This window comes from Hipposideros armiger, unplaced genomic scaffold (assembly GCF_001890085.2).
Source record: "Hipposideros armiger isolate ML-2016 unplaced genomic scaffold, ASM189008v1 scaffold_267, whole genome shotgun sequence".
NCBI lineage: Eukaryota > Metazoa > Chordata > Mammalia > Chiroptera > Hipposideridae > Hipposideros > Hipposideros armiger.
In genome coordinates this window covers 38,676-47,196 of record NW_017731617.1, presented here as the reverse complement: position 1 = coordinate 47,196, position 8,521 = coordinate 38,676, and positions in this window count along the sequence as shown.

The following is an 8,521-nucleotide window of genomic DNA, read 5'->3' as shown; positions in this document are numbered from 1 at the left end:
AACCCTGAAAAGAGAGAGAGGTCAGAGAGAGCCAAGTTAGTATTTAATGGAGTCAGAATATGAACCCACGGCTGACATTGCGCCCTGTTGCCTCTCACGAAAATAGCCATCAGTAGGAACCAAGAGGGTTCAACCCATTCATCTCTTTTTATTTTCCAGAACAGTAGCTGGAGTCACTATTGATGCTCAGCCAATATTAAATTGGGACCGTACTGAATTACCATTTCTGTGGGTCAAAAATGGTCATGTGGAATTTCATTTGTTTCCATCTAATAGTTGTAGTTAAAATCAGACATATTAAGAGAGACTTGAGTAAGGCTCTCCTCCAAAACATCAATCACAAGTATTTCCCTCCCCATGGGAAACCTGAGAACATACTGGTGTCCTTCCAAAATCAGTTCTCACATCTAGCTCGGACTCACTTCTGGGAGTTATACGAACAAAATATTTTTTACACTTTTGGAGAGAAATCAGTTATTTACCCTAAATTTATTAAAATCCAAATATCTACAAATGTCACAGTGTTAGTTCTCCAGATGAAAACTATTATTCATCTAATCTAGCTCACCAAAGACAACTTTTTCAATCAATTTTCAAAATGGCTCTCCATCCTTAGGAACTCTGGAGCAAGGAGACAAAACTAACCCACTGTCTCTCCTAATGGTTGTCCAGTTGTTTATAGTGGATATCTAATGCCCAATCAGAGCCCGCTAACATTCAGTCAGGATGTCCCAGGGAAGTGTCTGATTGGCCGATGCTCACAGAACACTGGTTGTTAGATATTTTTTACTATAATCCCTATTTGCATTGCTTCCACTAACCCCCCCCCCTTACACACACACACCCCAAAATCATCATCATCACCATCATCAATAATAATGCTCCAGGTGGAACTGTAGGAATTACAGTGGATCTGGAGTCAGCAGACCTGTGTTTCAGACCCAGTTCTGCCAGCTGGCAAATGCTGAGCCTTTAGACCAACCGCTTCACACCTATAGATCTCAATTTCTTCCTCTGAGAATCAGAGGAAGAATCAGCGGTGAGAGGTGGATGAAGTGAGCTCAAGTCCCTTCCATTTGCAGTTTAGAAATAGGCCTCAAGAATTCTTTGCTTGACTTTCAAATGAGCTTCCCTTATTTCAGGTATGTCAGGGGCGGGGCGGGGAGAAGAGAGGGTTTCTCCAAGAGAAAATCAAGTTCCCCATGTACCTTATGCTGCAAAGCTCTTCAGTTGGCACCTGGGGATTTTTCACCCCGTCAGTGGAGTAAATAGAAAGGTAACTGGAATCAAGATGTAAACTCCAGGGTTGGTGAATGCTGTCCCTGTTTGACAGCTCTCTTCTTTACCTCTCTGCTCACCTGGCCACTGTGACTTTCACTGGGCGTGGTGGCCTACTCACCATTCCACGTAACCAGGGGTGGCAACCTTTCAGGCTAATGTTGGACTTTCACACCAGTACTTACAGCGGGCACTTCCTGTATGCTTCCCTTACCTCAGGCTTTGAGCTCTTCATTTAGTTCATCTTATTTCAAAATGCTATGAGATTGGCATTATCAGCCCATCATACAAATGAAGGAAATGAGGCCTCCGAGATTAAGCCCACTTACCCAAAATTACTCAGCTAAACCAGGATTCAAACCCAAGAGGGAAAAATGTGCCCAACTCACAGAGTTTACTGTTAGCAGTAAATAACCATAGCTAATATTTATTGGGCACTTAAGGTGCTGAGTACTTCACCTGTATCATCTCATGGACTCCTCAGAGCCTGATTTCCTAGCTCCAAGTTAGTAAAACACATCTTCTCCTACAGAAATTGGCATTCCCAGGAATGGGTCTCCAAATTCTCAAAAGATGACTGTGTCTTCCATTCAATGCAATAACCATTGATTCAATAATCACAGTCACCCCAGCAGGGATCCCAAGATATCCTCCCTTCCTTAAGGGCAGCCAGGTCCCACTTGATGTCCCATCCCTGGTACCTATAATGGGAACACCAGCACTGTGCAACCTTATCTAAGCTGGGGCACCCTAAATTTGGCCATTCCTAGCCTTCACACCAGCCTTGGCTCCCAACCACAGGATCACCTGGGTCTTTTCTCTACTGGCCCCAGGGTCCTCTGCAGTTTCACTACCCATGAAGAGTGGCCTCTGCAGTCCCATTTTGCCTTTGTCCCTATTTTCTATTCTGCTTTTCTCAACCACAGAAAGATTTACCCTGTGCTAAGCACAATACTATGTGCTTTGCAAACATAATTTCTTTCAGCATCACAAAACCCGGGAGGGTACATATTATTATTATCATGACTATTTTGCAGATGAGGAGTCTGAGGCTCAGTGAGGCACAGTGACTTGCCCAAAGCCACACAGCCAAAGCGATAAATCTGGATTTGGACCCATCCGTCAGTCTAATTCTAACCTCTCGTCGACTGTCCTGTTCTAATTCTCCACATTGCCCACATCTCTGCCTCTTACTCATTGTGGGCTCTTGGGCAAGTCATCTAACTTCTTTGGGTCTCAATGAGGACCTTTTAGTTCACTTCCAGTTCTAAGATTCTATGATCTCAGCTAAGCAATGCCAGAATAATCATCATCCCCACATTACAGGTGAGGAAGTTCAGATCTTGCTTTTTAAGGGGACCTCCTACCCAGAGCCCTCTCCTCTCTACCCTGTGCATTCCTCCCATGGACCATGATGCACCACCATGAAGGCATTTCCCAGGGGGCCCTGCCTGGAGCTTCCCCCAAGCAAACCTGCTTGACTGGCTCCACCTTTATCTCCTGCTTTTCAGGACAGTAGTTCCCAATTATGACCACACATTGGCAGGAGTAGGGGATGGGGATAGATTAGAAAACCCAATGCCCAGGCCATACCCCAGACTAATTAAATCAGAATCTCCAATTGTGGAAGACAGTCAACCACAATTTTTTAAAACTCCCAGGTAATTCCAACCTGCAGCCAGACTTGAGAACCAGAATTTCTGAAGCACTGGCATATGAAGCAAAGGGCAAGGCCCTGGAGCTAGACAGATCTGTATTATGTTCTCGGCTCAGCCACACTCCATCTGTAAGACCTCTCACAGCTTAGTTCATCTAGCTTAGCCTTACCTTCCTCATCTGAAAAATGGGAATGATAGTAGTACATGCCTCCTGGTGCCCTTGTGAGGGTGAAATGAGATCATGCCTGTGACAGTGCATGGCCCCTGGTCAGTGCTCACTAAATGGCAGTTATCATTGCATTAGAAAGTGACCTAGAAATTCTGTTCTCTGAATTTCTTCTCTTCCCCATTTAAGGAAGCAAAACCAAATTGTGGAAATTATAAATCATAATATAATGGGGTAGGGTAAATGATGGGCTGGAGATGTGGTTCTTCACTCATTCATCTGATATTTAATAAGCACCCTCAGTGTGATAGGCTGGGTTCTGTGAGTGCAATAAACATGGCTATTGGGCTAACCAAGCTTCTGCGTTATTGGGTTGATATAGTGAGTGGGTACAATAAAGGAATTAATAAAAAACACATCATGATAAGGAATCTCAAAGAACCAAACAGGGTGTGAAAATAGAGAACAAGGGAAACTCCTATTTTATATGGGTGATTCAGTGTGTTTGATTTCATTAACATTTGGACTTGCGACTCCACGACACAATTACTGGCTGATAGCAAGTGTGACTCACTCAGTGGATTCTGCTAATTACTAGGACCTTCAGGGATAAAGAACAAGATGGCTGAGCACTGGCCAGCTGCCAGCTGCCCCTGAGCCAAAACCAAATGAGATGCACCTTGGACTCTTCTGGCATGGCTAGAGACAACCCCTAGCACTCCACTCCACACCCTCAGATGGGGAACATTTCTCCTGCAGCCAATGTGTGGGAATCCAGAATCCCTCTTGACACTCCCTGCTGTTTTTCAAGAATAACACCCAACTGTACTTTGCTTCCCTCTGTGCTAGGGAATTCTCCCAGTTTTTACTCTTCCACTAGGAAACACAACCTGATACCATAAGAAAAATTGATGCCCTGTATCCCTTCTCCCAAGAGTTCCATGGGAAGGACAATAGGGGCAGAATAACAACACTGAGGCATAAACTGAGACGTAAACTAAGGCTCAGAGAGCAAACCAACATACCTATGGATTCATAAGAATAAAAGGAGTCATGTCTGATCAACATCAGTACTGTGTACTCAGCCCCGTGATGCCTCCCTAGAGGGTACAGTCCATGGGCAAAAGGATCAGAGATGCTCCACTCTGGGAGTCTACACAGCAAAAATAAATACCAAGTGCATATGGATCTGATGCAGGCAAGAACAGAGGAGTGAGGCCCCGAAATATTGGGACCGTCATATGTCTCCAGGACATGCTCCTTGCTCATATATTCTTGGGCACTAACATTTTAGAGACATGCCCATTTTCTACCATGTGTCCAAAGGCAGAACCCAGGGCCATCTTTGGTCACTCTCCATTACTCCCAACATTTAATCACTCAAGAAAGCTGACCCCATCTTTTCATTTTTATTACAACAGCCTCCTCACTGGGCTCCCTACCCCAAGTGAAGCCAACTACAGTCCATCTGCTACACAGCAGCCAGAGTGGCCTTGCTCTAAAAAACTGGGCCATATAGTTCTGCTTCAAAATGCTCTAGTAGCTTCCTATCCCCTTCAAGATGAAAGTCAAGCTCCTGAACTTGGCATCCAAGGCTCTTCCTGATTTAGCCATTATCAGTCCCTCTGCTTCGACTGGTATCCCCTCCCCCTATGTGCTGATAAATGTTTAACAACTAATGCTCCAAAATAAAGCTCTGATTTATACCATTTGCCAGTGTCCATGGTGCAAATATTTCCAGTTTCAAACAGCAAATGCATTGCCACTGTAAGGAGAGATGGTAGTAGGTTTGTCATAGCACACCATTATATAATATTTCCACCACACAGACAATAGAAATAACCTCAAAAAGATAGATAATATAAAATGTAGTGATAATTAGAAAGTGATAAGTTTTGAGTATTTATTGCATTTGTCTTCATTTAATTCATTTAAATGTAAGTTTATATAATTTATTTTTTTGACATTCAATATTATTTTATATTAATTTCAGGTGTACCACATAGTGGTTAGACACTTATATTATGTACCAATTGATCCCTCTGACTAGTCTAGTATTCACCTGGCACTATACATAGTTATTACCATATTGTTCATTACATTCCTTATGCTTTACTTTACATCCTTGTGATTATTTTATAAGCACCAATTTGTATTTCTTAATCTATTCACTTTTTTCACCCTGTCCCAGACCCCCTTCCTATCTATCACCCCAACAGATCTAGTATCCACCTGACACAATACATAGTTATTATACATAATTTAACTTTTAATCATGGCTATGTTTAATGACCGGCTCACGAAATTCCTGAAAAGTTAACATTCAGCTCTTGCAAGTTGGTGTATACACTGGCTCTAGCACCGCTGGCTAAGGCACTGCTTTTCCACGCATCTTGGCCTACTTTTCACCCTGGGGAGAATGCCTGCCCTCCCCCTACTTCACGGTGAACTTCTAACTTTTTGTCAAGACTCACTTCAGGTGTCACTTCCTCTGTAGAGACGTCCCTGAATGACCCATGCAGGGGCCCCCTTAGACACCATAGCAGGTTCATTGTCTGCTTGTCTGTCTTTCCTCCATTAGAGGATGCCTTATTCACTCTCAGAAACTAGCATCAAGTGATGCTAACACATGTTTGTGAGCAAACTATTAAACATAATTCCAAATGTAGAGTCCCTTCCTGCTAGCATCTGTCTCCCAATTTCCAATTGCAGATTATTTTTGTTAATGATTTCTGATTGGAAATTAATTATTATAGGATTTATCCAATCCTGTTTATCCCAAGGATCCTGCCCAGAGCCAAAACAGGCTTTAAGTTGGGGCTGAAGCAGGCTAAAGAAAATGAAAGGAGATGGTCCCAACCAAAATCTGCAAAACAGATTTTTAACATTTATGTTTTTGTAGACATGTAAGTTCAGATACCACCAACATACCCACTCCAGACCAATTCTCCCTAGCAAGAAGAAAGGAGAGGGAGTCCGAATGACAGACGCTTGACCAACCAAGCAGCTAATCCCAGAGCTTGTTCTGGGATTGATCCAGAGCTAACTGGAAGAGAGAACCCCTGAGCACCTGCCACAGAACAGGCTCAGGGGGCCATTTTTCATTTACTCTATTTTTATTCAATTCTCACAATAATCTTACCAATCAAAATTGTTCTTTCATTTTACAGTTGAATAAACTGAGGCTTGAAGAGACTCTGTGGCTCTTCCAAGTCCCAAAGGTAATGAGCTGGGAAGCCAAGATTTGGACTGAGGTCTGGCTGCTTGCAAAATCCATACTTTTCTATAGCTTTTTGTAAGTCAAACATACTTCGATAAAGTGGGTTGGTTTTTTTTAAGTGCTCTTAACCATTATAACAAAATACATTGCTCCTTTCTCCCTTGGGGCAAAAAAAGGAGAAGAAGGAGGGAAGAAATTAAAGCAGGAAGGCTGGCAGGAAGACAGGAAGAAAGGAAGGGAGGGAAGGAAAGTGAAGGAAAAAGAAGAGAAGGAAACAAATATTTAAGCTTGTTAACTTATTTAACCTTACCTAGAAGATAGGTATTATTATTCCCATTTTATAGGTAAAGAAACTGAGGCTTAGAAGCTTAAGAAAATTGACCACTAATGCACATCTCATAGGCAATAAAATTCAGTTTTCAGGGGACTTCATCCTCCCATGGTTCATATTTCCAACCTGACTCAATCTTTTAACCCAATTCCCCCTCCAACCACACCTAGGAAATGGCTCAAACAGAAATCAGTATCTCAGCATCAACTTGCAAGAATGTAAGCCAATAAACAGTTGCTCCAGAAGAACCAGGCTAATTATTAGGATTATTCAACAAGACAGGAAAGTAGCCCTCGATTGCATCAGACAGATGTTCTAAGCCATGTTCAGTGGCTTTGGTAAATGAAGAAGGAAGCTAAGAAGAGAGTACTGAAAATGCTGGACATTTCCCTGTGCTTCCCCCCATAGTCCCCCAAAGTGAATCCTAAAAGGTTAAATGTGGTTTCACCGCAAGTGTGGGTGTCAATTTCGTAAAGGAGGGAAGAGGAAGCCAATCAGGGGAACTTAAGCCTTCTTTCTACAAAGTATGTTGAGTGGACTCTGGGCCCTAATTCAGAACCGCAGAGAGAAGAAAATGAAGCCTCATGAATTACAGCATAGAAAAGCCCAGACCAAGAGACCAAAGACATAGGATCTATGTATTGCTCTACCATATGCCTTTAGCCCCCTCACATAACAAAATTATTGTGCACTCATTCAACTAACATCAGCATCTAGTTCTAAGCACAAATTGAAGCTCTGAGAAAACAAAAGTAAAGAAGACATTGGGACTTCCAATTTTAGCCATGCAGAGTAATGGCTAAAGGACTTAACTTCTTGTCATAGCAGCTAAAAACTGAACAAAGTACATGAAGCAACTGCTTTGGGGCATTGAACAACAGATAACATAAGGTTGTGATCTTGAAGAGAAGGGGGGAAAATATGAGATGCGCTCCACATTCACCTCAGAATAACCTTAGCTTTCTGTCTGTGCAATTTTCAAACAGTGGCCCAGAAAAGTGGAACCCAAAGAAAAAGCAGCAGTCTTACAAGGTAGAGGAGACAGATATCACATTTTTGGACTTCTGAGGCAACTAGAATTTGTGGGGAAGGATACAGGAATGAAGGGTGCTGTGCAGAAAAGCTGAAGAAATCTTCACGCAGGTCCTTTTGGTTAAGTATTAAATTGTGCATATTCAGTAGCATCACAGAAAACAGCTATATGGGACCAAGAGCTAAATGGAGATTTACAGAGGTCACACACCACCGGGATAAGATGAAATTCTGACCATCCAGAGTAGAGACACATGACTGTATGTCCAAGCATTCAGTTGAGGCCTTAGAAAGAGCATGTTTTGGAATAGGCTAGACATTGGTAGACATTAGTCTCATCCAAAGAAGCCACTAGAACAAGCCTTAGCAGGATTAAGCTCTCCAGGGGGGGAAAAAACAAACAAACTCAACATCTTTCAAAGGAAGACAACAAAAATCCATGCTCTCAACAACATAACACCCACAATATCCAGCATACAATAAAAAATGACTAGACAGCTTGGGGGATATAATCAATAATGTTGTAAAGATTTTGTAGGGTGTCAGGTAGGCACTTGTCTTAATAGATCACTTCATGGATGGTGTAGATGCTTGACCACTTCACTGTACACCTGAAGCTGAAGCTAAATAATACTGAAGTCAACTATAATTTAACATAAATATAGTCACAGGATGTGGAGTACAGCATAGGGAATAGAGTCAATGGAATTTTATTATAACAGCTACATATGATGTCAGAGGGGTAGTAGGTTGGGGGGGTGGTATCACTTTGTGAGAGGTGTACATGTCTAACTATTACATTGTTTTGTACACCTGAAACTAATTGAAAAAATTAC